General features: G+C 49.4%; 1 protein-coding gene across 2 annotated transcripts in view; it reads right to left on the bottom strand.

Annotated features, from left to right (window-relative positions):
- The window catches only part of LOC123749859 (glutathione S-transferase kappa 1), a 215,643-nt gene that overhangs the window by 72,629 nt on the left and 130,610 nt on the right, over positions 1-12,404 (bottom strand). The window lies entirely within an intron of this gene.

The raw sequence follows: 12,404 nt of genomic DNA, 5'->3' as shown, positions 1-12,404 counted from the left end.
TGTAATGTAATGAAGATAGGTGTAGGAAGCAGGAGGCCAAATACAAGGTATCATCTGGGAGAGGAAATCTTGCAGCACATATCAAGAGGATAACATCAGCGGCATATGCCAGGCTGGCCAACATACGAACGGCATTCAGAAACTTGTGTAAAGAATCATTCAGAACTTTGTATACCACATATGTCAGGCCAATTCTGGAGTATGCAACCCCAGCATGGTGTCCATATCTAGTCAAGGATAAGACTAAACTGGAAAAGGTTCAAAGATTTGCCACCAGACTAGTACCCGAGCTGAGAGGTATGAGCTACGAGGAGAGACTGTGGGAATTGAACCTCACTTCGCTGGAAGACAGAAGAGTTAGGGGGGACATGATCACTACATTCAAGATTCTGAAGGGAATTGATAGGGTAGATAAGGACAGGCTATTTAACACAAGGGGCACACGCCCAAGGGGACACAGGTGGAAACTGAGTGCCCAAATGAGCCACAGAGATATTAGACAGACCTATTTTAGTGTCAGAGTGGTTGACAAATGGAATGCATTAGGAAGTGATGTGGTGGAGGCTGAGTCCATACACAGTTTCAAGTGTAGATATGATAGAGCCCAATAGGCTCAGGAATCTGTACACCTGTTGACGGTTGAGAGGCGGGACCAAAGAGCCAGAGCTCAACCCCCGCAAACACAACTAGGTGAGTACACTCTGCGAAAAGAAAGGCAGTCTGCAAAGCCAGGAAGACTCTGGGACCTCATTACGCACCCAATATGGGGAAGAAGAACCGAACTCAAACGAGGACGAATCCATAAACAGAGACAAAATCCGGGTCTCTCAGGAGGTAAGCTGCAATAGGTTCCCGAACTTCCTTAGGCTAGATTCGAGAGGCAGAAAACCTCCGGAATGGTGAAGCCGAGGAACCCAAAGGAACCCGGAACCGAACCCGGGAAGGAGCCGACCACAATTCATACTCATGCTGGGAAGAGGGATTAGAAAACATCTCCCCCTCTTCAACAACAAACCTCACAAAGAGGGCACCAAAACCCAAGCGAGATCAAAAGGGGGGCCCCAAGGACCCCCCCCCCCCCCGATCAACTTCTCCACAGGCCCCATGGCAGAGCCACTCTCCATATCAACGGCAGCAGAAAAGAAGGGGGGTCTGCTGGTTGAACCCAGAAGCCTTGGTAGGAGGAGCAGGCTAGAATGCCTCCATCTCTGACGTAAATGGGGAAGCCCCCGAAGCTGCCCTGCTTAATACCTGCTTGATGGGATTCTGGGAGTTCCTTTACTCTCCCAGTCTAGCCCGAGGCCAGGCTTGACTTGTGAAAGCTGGGTCTACTAGGCTGTTGTTCCGGCACTCCTTAGAGAAATTTATCTAGTTTTGTCTTAAAGATAAGGTCCACGGTTGTTATGTCAATATTTCTAATACTCGCTGGAAGGACGGTGAACAACCGTGGACCTCTGATGTTTATACAGTGATCTCTGTGCATATGGCACCCCTGCCCTTCACTGGTTCTATTCTGCATTTTCTTTCATATCGCTCATTCCAGTATGTTGTTACTTTACTGTGTAGATTTGGGACCTGGCCCTCCAGTATTTTCCACGAATATATTATTTGGTATCTCTCTTGTCTCCTTTCTAGTGAGTACATTTGGAGAGCTTTGAGAGGATCCCAATAATTTAGGTACTTTATTGCGTCCATATATGCCATATATATTTCCTGTATTTCTTCTATTTCCCATTTGCTCTGTCAACCGGGCGAACCGCGAATGGCCCGACGCCCCTTATGAGAAGCTGGCTGTTACGACCCTGGGTTCCTCAGTGGAAACCAGAGGTCAATATTGAGCGAAATAGACTGCCTTATTGTAGTGGAAACGCATCACGGGATGCATTTGTTTGTATCTTCCCTGCCAAACGTAAGACTGTTCTTGTTTCTCAAAGAGCATTTACGACTGAGCTTGGGGTTGATTATTAAATAATAAAATAGGCAACAACTATGTTTACTAATACTTTCTAATCAAATGTAAAGTAAATCTCAGTAAACTTGGGATAGGATTGATGTACGATTAGTTGAGCAGTCTACTGGCAGCGAGTGAGCTGGGAAGGAGACGCGAGAGGCTCTCTCTTCTCTGCTGGTTGGCTGTGGTGAAAGGAACCCCCTCCCCTTCCTCTCGTTTCTTTATTTCTGTGACTTTGATTCCCAGCTAAGTATTCTGTGTAGCGTTCTCATTGTCTGGCATAGGCGTGTTCTAATATGTAGAGTATTATACTTTGTATGAATTAGGTGTTCCTAGTGTTTGTATTACTAGTTATTCTAAAAGGGGTCCCAGTGGAACCACATGGTCTCCCTACCCTAAGCTGACTCAAGTTTCTAGCTCTTGTAACACTGTAAAGTGTTTGGTTTAGTTTAATACATACATAGAGTACACGAGTCACAGACAAGGATCTGAGAGGCGCCAGTTGTCTGCCTGAGATCTCACACCTCTAAGCTTTAATGACCCAAAGTGACCTGAGGTCAGATCATGCGATTTTCACCTTGCTTCTACTTCTCTCTTAATTGTAGTCTGGTAGCCTTCAAACAAGCCGACGTTTAAGGAGTGGCTTGGTAGTGCCGGAGGCTATCTATTTGTGGGCGGAGTTAGCTACTAGGTTCCCCAATATAAACTCGGAGAGCTATCCAGCAAAAAGCATTAACGAGACAGAACGGCAGTCAACAGAAGCAGAGGAGACGGCCCTAGCAGGGAGGCTGTCGGCCGGCAGGGCGGGAGTCTCTGTCAACTACAGACCCCCCCCCCCTCTCTATCCAGCTATAGGCAGAGACACTTGGTGAGTTGAGCATTAAGGTGACTTGGTCGTGTTTTACAAGTGTTGTGTGATGATCAGGGGCAGTCAGTTGTAGTGTTCTCAGATTCTTGGATGATGACTCACTTTGAATATTAATTGTTAACATTTTTATTGGATTGCTTAAGTTATGATACTTATCATGAAAAATATAATTGTTGAATTTATTATGTAAATGGTCTTTTACTGTGTTCCCTAGAGAGTCGAGTTGAGGTGAGAAAGCCTCTGTGGTTACTGGTTTCATGACATTAACGAGTACATGTTTGGAGTTGATACATGGTACAGAGGGAACATACTAATAATGAACTCATGATAACATCTTTTGAGAATATTGTGATACAGACAAGTTCCATTCCTTGTCTTGTATGTAATGATCATGAATGGATGGTGGCAGCATTTCGTCTTCTACTATCTACTCTTCTACTTCTATCTACTCTTCTACTACTACCTATCTATTCCTCTCCCTCCACCCCTCTCTAAACTCTCACTTTCAGCTAATGACCCTCCTCGCTCCTCCCACCTCTCTGCCTCTCACCCCAAACCCTCACTAATTACTTCACTATTCATTTCTTTCCTCTCGTTTTTCTCTTATACGTTTGTGGCAATGATTCTGTATTCTAGAGTTCTCTCTAGAGTTTCGGGTAACTGATCAAGTGACGGCGCCTTGTAGTCTTAGCACCTAGGTAGTCAAATACCTTAGGTTACAAGGTGTTGAACGAGAGAGGTTGCCTTAGGAACTCTGGGAGTGCTCTAGAATAGTTAGCTAACTGGGGACGGGATAACGGACTAGAGAGCTGTTTCCCCCGGCCTCGTTAGTTAACTGGGGGGTGGAATAATGGACAAGATAGAGCTATTTCCCCCACCACCCGTTACACTCTTCACTAGTAGTACTTTACCCTAGCTTGTTCTGAGTGTAAGCCTTGTATCCTGCTTATGTGGACCAAGGCTTTTAACGTAAGATAGTATGGTAAAGTAATTATTATTATTGTTATTGGTGTGAATGTATATGGGGGTTGTTAAGGGGTTAATAAATAAGTAAGTTAGTTAAAGGAGTATCCATTCATCCTGGGTAGGAGATCTTGATCAACCTCTAGGCTGACAATTGCAGTAATAAGCCACTAAGTTTACTTTTGTATAGTTTTAATTGGGGGCCGGGCCTTACTGATCTCCACTGCCAGAGATACATCTTTATTCTAACTACTGCCCCTACTTCCATTTAATATTAAATCCCCCATAGCAAGCCCACAAATTATATAACACTGGCCGACGAACAGAGCGATCACAGTGCCGACCAGACAACACTGGCTCTGAAGGAAGCATCGACTCAGAAGTCGGCATCAATGGCCTACCCTAACCAGCAGAACCCTAAGCCCTGGCACGACCCCTCCAAGAAGGCCGAGAACGGATACCCCGGAGAACCAACAAGTCCGATATAGGATGACAACTAAACGAAGCCACCTGCAGAAACTCGGTGACAGCAGCCTCCGCAAACAGCATCGGACAAAACGGCGACGAAAACCTAAGAGCCAGGGCCCAAGTGAATTCCAAAGAGAGAACGAGCACAGCCTGATGGTATGCAAGGCGAGAAGCAAAGAGCAGACACACTGCCTCCATCAGGAAAGGTGTAAACAGCTTCAACATTGCAGCCGATGCCCAAGCCCAGAGGCCAGCACACCAAACGAAGACCCGACACTCAATGCCTCCACATCCTCCTAAAGACAGGACTTCTCAGCAACCAATGATGCCGAAAAGGTAGGAACCTGCACGTGCAGCTGCACAAGGCCAACATCCCGAGAGAGCACAGGAGTGAAAAAAGCACGCATTAAGGCGCTCAAACTCTTCCCCCCTCCCCAGGTAAACCTGCAGAACGGTAGAAGTTTCTCTCGACATTCAAGCGTGCGGGTCCGAAAGAACCATTGCTATGCCCCCCCAACGAAAAGAATGGGCAGTCTGCCAGCCAGGAAGACACTGGAACCTCGATATGCCACCCAAATGGGGAAGAAGAACCAAATTCAAACAAGGACATATCCATTACAGAGTCGGAATCCGAGTCTCACAGGTGTTATGTAGCAAGAGCCTCCCAAACCTCCTTTGGTGAGAATCGAGAGGCAGAAAACCTCCGGAATGATGAAGCCGAGGAACCCAAGGGAACCCGGAGCCGACCCTAATTCATACTCATACAGGGAAGGGGGGTAAGAAAACCCCTCCCCCTGCAACAACAAGCCTTGCAAACAGGGCACCAACACCCAGGCGGGGTCAAAGGGGGGCCTTCGGCCCCCTACCAGGTCAACTCCTCCCCCCGACCCAGGATCCCCCAAGTCGAGACCCCAGGGCACAGCCGTCCTCCATATCCTCTTCTCCTGAAAAAAAGGCAGAGTCTGGGGGAAGACTGAAAAAAAGGGGATGTGCTGGTTGGACCCAGAAGCCTCTGAAGCAGGAACCTGGCTCTAGTGCCTTCATCCCCAACTCGAATAGGGGCAGCCCCCAAAGCTGCCCGAGTCTCATTACCAGCTAAACTCTGCCAAGACTCCAAAAGCCTCAGGCATTTGGGAGCTGGAAGTAGGGGGGAGGGGAAGGGGAGGTGGAGGATGAACAACATGGGAAGGACCAGGGAGCACAGATTGAACCAAAGTCGAAGCGACTAATGCCCCCAGATCAGGGGTTCCAATAAAAAAAGCAGGGCAGCCGCGGGGCATCTGGATGGAAAACTACCCTAGCGAGTTGCAGAAACCTAAACCTAGCATGCAATGCAGATGATGCCTGTACCCTAACTGAATTGTCACCAGAACAGTACTGGAGAACAAGCAGAGAGAACACGACTCGCAAGACTCTGGGTTAAAAGTGTTGGTGACCCAGCAGGCAGAATGATGGAGGCAAAAGTGATGACTGTCACCCTGAGACAAGAGCACACAGCAACGTTTAAATCTGCACGAAGTGGGCTAGAACTCTGAAGATGCATCCATAGGTCCACCGAGCCCTGACAGTGTTTTCGAGGGCCAGTAGGCTGACTGCTAAGGGAAACCCGGGCAAGGTGTTGCTAACTGGTTAAGACCCAAAGCTAACAAGAAGGGAGATCAAACACTGAAACCCCTGTAATGTGTACAATCATGGGGGCCACCAAATTATTATAAGTGGAACCATAGCCACACCAGGCAAGGAAAATAAAAACAAAAAGTAAAAATCCAGCGTTGAATGTAATGAAACGCCATTTTCTGGGTGAGACCCGGAGGCTCCCCGAGCTTACTAGGCTGATATGCTAATGTTAGACTTTGGCATCAGTCATGTGTATGGAGTTCTATGGGCCTACAAGGGACCACGAGCCAGAACTTGGCCCACTCAGAAGAGGCAAGGGGAACAATGGCCTATAGAAACCTCCATGTGGTTGGAAGTATTCTATGTCTGCCATCGACCGGGTTAGGCACCCAGAAAGGTAAGCATCCCAAAACAAATCCTTATTCTGGTGAAATTATTGCTACCACAAGCCGAGCAACTAGATAGAACTCCCCTAAAAGAAATAAGCAAAAAATAATGATGTCACACGTCGCTGTCTGCGCAACTCCCCCCTCCCCGGGAGAGGGAAGAGGAAGCCCAGACCCCTCACACCGGCTATCCACCCTTCAGTTCTTAGGCTGGATGTCAAAACACGCGAAAATAACGCCGACTGGAGGGAGAAAGGGATGCCGGGGAGCCTCTGGGTCTCTCCCAGAAAATGGTGTTTCATTACATTCAGTGCTGGTTTTCTGAGGGGAGCCTCTTCGGCTCCCCGGAGCTAACTACCCACAGAGGAAAAGAATAGGGACTTACCCGGGAGACGGTCGTTGCTCACTCCTCAACCCGAAGTCGAGACAACTTGCTGCAACCACCGACCCAAAGCGACACAGGCCTGACTAGGCCCAGAGACGTTCACAAGGTAACGAGTAGCCAGGACTCTGTTCGACCGCCAAAAACCCCGTGCCCGAATGTCAGCCCAGGACATGTTGCAAAAGACGGTAGCAAGAGCAGCGAACTTGGAAACTTCATGGGCACGGGGATAGACCGCAGCCTGGCTAGCCTTAACAACCCTGCAGACGACCTGGGAGACCCCTACTCGCGAACAGGGAAGAAGGGAAAACACAAAGCCAAACCCAAAAGCGCATCCCCGGACACAGTGTCTGTGGCGCGCAAATAACGGCGGAAGGCTGCAACTGGACACAAAACATGAAGCTCACCGACCCGATCCCTAGAGGCCAATGCCAACAGAAAAAGAGCCTCAGAGAAACAAACCTGAACCGAAGGGGCGTCAACAAACCGTGGAGAAGAAAGAAAGAGAGCACTTTGTCCAATGACAGGACGGCCCGGGCAGCGCATGAGCAGGCCGGAGGCGAAACGACGCATGAGACAGCTTGTGAAACGGCACAGATGTAACACCAATACAGAAAGCAAGTTGAAACGGCTCCGCCAGCGCTGCAACATACGAGGCGACAGAGTGGGGGGTAGATGACGGCCCCGAACCTCCACAAGAGAAGGACAAAGACCACGCCAACAAACACAGCAACCTAAGAAGGGACAGAAGGAAAAGGAAAGACTGCAAAAAAAAAAAAAAAAAAACACTACCGCCAAGAAGAAACACGCAGGTCAACAGCACACCATCAACGAAGCCACCCGATCACCAACAGGTGAGAGACCCGAGGCAGAACCAAACCAGCCCCACCATGGGCCAATCGAGCCCAGGAAGAGGCGGAGCCGCGGTTAGATCTCAGGTGTGACCACGGAGCCAGCAGAGCCGGAAACCCAACCCGGCAAAGGAGATGGAACCTCTGCAGTACAGAAACACATCCCAACGCCAGCGAGCCCGCCAGGAGATCAGAGACGACAGTTCCAACGCGAGACTCTAGAGAAGGGACACCAAGAGACCGTGAAAATGCCAACAGAAAGGGCAAGCCAGGAAATCAGGAACCCAAACCTGGCAACAGGAGATCCAAAAGGCACAAACAAAACACACAACCAAATGTAGAACAAAATGAGAAGACGGAAAAACACAAGAGAAGACCAGAAGAAAAGCTCCAGCACTAACGCCCAGGGACAAGAGCGTAGCAGGAATATGAGGAACGAGGAAGGCGAGTAGCAAATGAAATAAAAGGGACACGACCAACAACACAGAGCCACTGGGCATGTCCCAACAAGCCACGCCAACTACACAGTTGTGCGACACGTCCCAACACAAGACAAAAAGAAAAAAGGTGCAAAGGTATGCCACCAGACCAGTACCCGAACCAAGGAGTACGAGCTACGAGGATATGGTTACCACATTTAAGATTCTCAAAGGAATTGAGAAGATAGAGAAAGACCGACTACGGAACCCTAGGGGCGCTCGCACCAGGGGACAGCGGTGGAATGAGAGTCCAAATGAGGCATAGAGACATGGGAAAGAAGTAGAGTAGTGTCAGAGTAATAGGAAAGCGGAACGCATGAGGAAGTGATGTGGTGGAGGATCACACCACACACAGCTTCAAACGCAGATACGATAGAGCCCAGCAGGCTCAGGAACCTGCACATGAGTGAATGACTGGTGAGAAGCGGGACCAAAAAGGCAAAGCTCAACTCCCACAAACACAACTATGGAAGTACAACTAGGTAAGAACTGTACAGAGAATCCAAAGTATATGGAAGGGCTGAGCAAGGCACTGCAAGACGGGCAAGGAATGAGTGACCCAGATAGGACCCCGAAAAACGGGGCCGTGATCCTCCTGGCAACCATTAACCCACACGAACAAGGAAATGTCTAACAACCAATCCCCAACACGCAACCACAGTATGAAAACTGCAGCAAAATGTCACCTCAGAATATCCTGACAGTAACATGTACTCCCTAACATATACCCCCACCACTGTACCTTGTAACCTGGTGGAGGTGGGGCCCCTAGCTGGACTCAAGCATGGGTTGGACATACATAGGAGTGGGACTGGATGGGTAGAAATAGGAGCTGCCTCGTATGGCCCAATAGGCCTGCTGCAGTCACCCGTGTTCTGATGTTTTTATATTCGTATCCAAAAACCACGAACCAGTGCCTGGCCGAAAGAGATGCCAGACCGCATAAACTCACCTGCAAAACGTAGGCACGAACGTGTCACGACACAACGTAACTGAGAAGATTCTGCGAGCACCGCTAGTGGAAGAATGGCAGTGCCCGTCACCCATACACAGGGAAAACTCAGCGTCTTCCCCATAGCAGCAATCTAGAACACCCCAGAAGCTATTGGGCACGGACTGGAGAATTGAGAGGAGCGAGAGGCGAAGCGTCCGAGAGACAAAGAACGCAGAACCTCAGCACACGTGCACCTCGCCCACATCAAAAACAACCACGGCGCATGCACAGCAGGGATACCATATGTATGTTGCTAGAAATCGCGAGCTGAAGAAAGAAACCACGAATGTGACTAGAAAAAACAGACAAAATAGTGATGTTAACGACCAAATCCCAGATGAGAGTACACAGGGCAGCTGCCAACCATAGTCGATAAGAGCAGAAAGAAGTGAAAAGAAACAAAGCACAGCTTCCCATTTGGGCTACAAGGAGCTAAATCTGGCAACCCTGTGCAGCACAAAACAGTGCACGGAGAGAAGAGACAAACACGAAGGAATGAAACAGGACCGAAAACCGAGAAGCTCGGCGAAGAACCAACAAGCCCCAGTGTGACAATCTCTTTCAAGAGAGATTGAGCCTGCTCTTCCCTACATAAAGTTACTTACACATATACAAGAATAAGATGCTACCTTCAAGATATGTCTACCAGTAGCACAAACGTTTTGACCTGGAGGCAAAACGTACCCTAAACCCCCACTCCACACTCCCTCCATGCCGGGTCGCCTGTTGTCAACCAGTAAACTACCATTCCAACCTGCCTGCTTCTTATTGGTGACCCGTCGTCTGCACACCTGCACCTCTGCGCCCTCTACCTAAGTCGATGTCTGGGCTTGAACCAGCCATTGAAGTCAGAATATCCTTGTGCTCTCAAGTTGTGAACAACCAACTGATACACGTCCTGTTTATTGGTGGAGGTTCCCAGCTAACGCTATATTCTCAGCACCTGTTTATGTCATTTTGTCTTTATATTATTCCTAGAGTAATTTATCCCTGTTCTTAATTTTTATGACTTGTTTGTTTGCACTGTACACAGCCAAGGGATAGTCTTTGTTTTTTATATTTGCTTTCTAGTTAATTAAAGTTTCATTGTTCATACTGTGTGTTTTGCGTGTCTTCCCTTACTCTACCACAGACAACAGCCAAGCAGTCTTTTTTTTTGTAAATGTGACAGGCATTGACACCAGCCATTAGGAGGACTGCCGAACATCTACACTCCTACACTTTCCCGTCACACCCAGAAAGGACCGGAAGACGACAGACATTCCAATAATACGGGAAGAAAGAAAACTTTCCCGATCCTTCTAGAACATAAAGAAGCAAGTGTGAAGCACTAAGGCACAGAAGGCAAAGTCACATCCGAGACCAAAATTCATGCAGAACCCCGAGAAGAGGAGAATATGATGGTAAAGGCCCGTCCCGAGAAGAAGGGTGGAGAAACGTACCCACCGACAGGACGGAACCGACGGATCTAAGGGACAAGCAACCGATCCCAGGGGAGGGGCCGACCCCCAAAAACATGTACAGAGAGGGGGCGGGGAGAAAAACCCCACTCCTCTTAACCGCAAGCCCCGCCCAGAGGGTAGAAAAACCCAGGCGGGGTCCAATGTCAGCCCCGGGAACCCACAAGGCAGGTCCCGGGGCCGAGCCGTTTCCCCAAAGCCCCAGTCTCACAAGAAAAGCCAGGGCAGCCGGACAAGTACTAAGAAAGGGAGGCCACTGGCAGACTCATACAACACGGCTGGAGGAACAGGCTTGAATGCACCATCACTATCCTGGAAGGGGAATTTCCCGAGTCTCAAGACCACCACAGGGGAAGAACAGGAGGGTGCAGAAGGAAACAAAACTGAAGCAACCAACACCCCCAAGTCCCATCACACCAAAGAAAATGGGGCAGTGTCGGGGCTTCCAGGGAGCAAACTACGTAGTGCGTTGCCAGCAGCGAAACGCCACATGCAAAGCCCATGCTGCCTGTACCCGCATAAGACAGGGTAACCGAGTCACAAACAAGCAACAACACTAAGGACTACGGGCCGAAGGTGCCACCGACGCCACAGGCAGCAGACGGAGGCAAAGACAGTGAGAGTCACCCTGAAACAAGGGAACAGAGCAACCCTCGAACTTGCACAAAATAAGTAAGTAAGTAACGCTTGCACAAAGCGAGAAAAGACTCAGGGGTCACATCCAATGAACCCACGTGCCCCATAGGTGATTCCCAGGATCTGAGCATTTACGGAATTCATGTCCAGGTAATCCCAGGCAGGGTACTGCTAACCGGCGCCCAAATCTACCAAACAACCTTCTAAGAACTGAACCCCCGGGACGTGTACACTTACAGAGACCTAGCAGTGGGAACCACCGGAAGAATACTCAGTTCGCAGGGGGCAAGAAACAAGACACACCCCCCACCAGGTAGATAAACAAAAGAAAAAGAAAACCCCGCAAGAGGTCCGTGTACCCAGACGGAACAGAGCCGGCCGCTATGATTGGTGAAAACAAGCTGCGCAGTATCCTGCGCCCCAGTCAGCGCAAAACTGCCCTTCACCCTAAGGCAAACAAGAGAAACAGAACACCCCAGCACACAAAGGGCGGCCGAAAAAACAGTAAACGGCCTAGCAAAGGCAGAACCCAAGGAACTTGGGGAAGGTAACCCCAAGCCCCAAGGGCAGTACTTACAGGGCACCTAGGGAAGGAAACCCTAGGCACATGCAGCCCGAGTACTGGGGAATCACTCCCAGCTCACGCACCACCTAGAAGACAGTCACCACACTCTAGGTACAGTGCTGAAACAACCACTGGAGCCGGAGCACACGACCGTTGCCTATAGCATCAGCCTCAGAACTGAAAGGTGGATAGCCGGGCGGGGGTCTGGGGCTCCCCCTTCCCAGGAAGGGGGGAGCTGCATAGACAGCGGCGCGGCAACGTGTGACATCATGCTTATTTGCTCGTTTCTTTTTTGGGAGTTCTATCCACTTGTTCAGCTTTCGGTAGCAATTTGTACCAGAATAGGGGTTTCTGGGACGCTTACCTTTCTGGGTACCTGACCCGGTCGATGGCAGATATAGAATGCTTCCAACCACACGGGGGTTTCTATAGGTCATTACTCCCATGCCTCTCTGAGGGGGGGCCAGGTTCTGGCTCGTGGTCCCCGGTAGGCCCACAGAACTCCATACACATGACTGATGCCAATGTCTGACATTAGCATATCAGTCTAGATAAGCTCCAGGGAGCCGAAGGGGCTCCCCCCGCAGAAATAATTAAATTTGGTGAAAGGTACATGACAATAGACTAGCTCATATGGTAAGTGACCTAACCCTTCGACTGCACGCATCCCATCATATGATAGGGAGAGTAATTATGTTCAGATTTCGTGGGCACCGTTCTTGGGTGTGAAGGCCATAGTTCAGAGTGAGCCACCAAGGCTGGTGCATGCAGCACCAGCTAACAG

Source organism: Procambarus clarkii, chromosome 59 (assembly GCF_040958095.1).
Source record: "Procambarus clarkii isolate CNS0578487 chromosome 59, FALCON_Pclarkii_2.0, whole genome shotgun sequence".
Taxonomy (NCBI): domain Eukaryota; kingdom Metazoa; phylum Arthropoda; class Malacostraca; order Decapoda; family Cambaridae; genus Procambarus; species Procambarus clarkii.
This window is presented reverse-complemented; position numbering and strand designations above follow the sequence as displayed.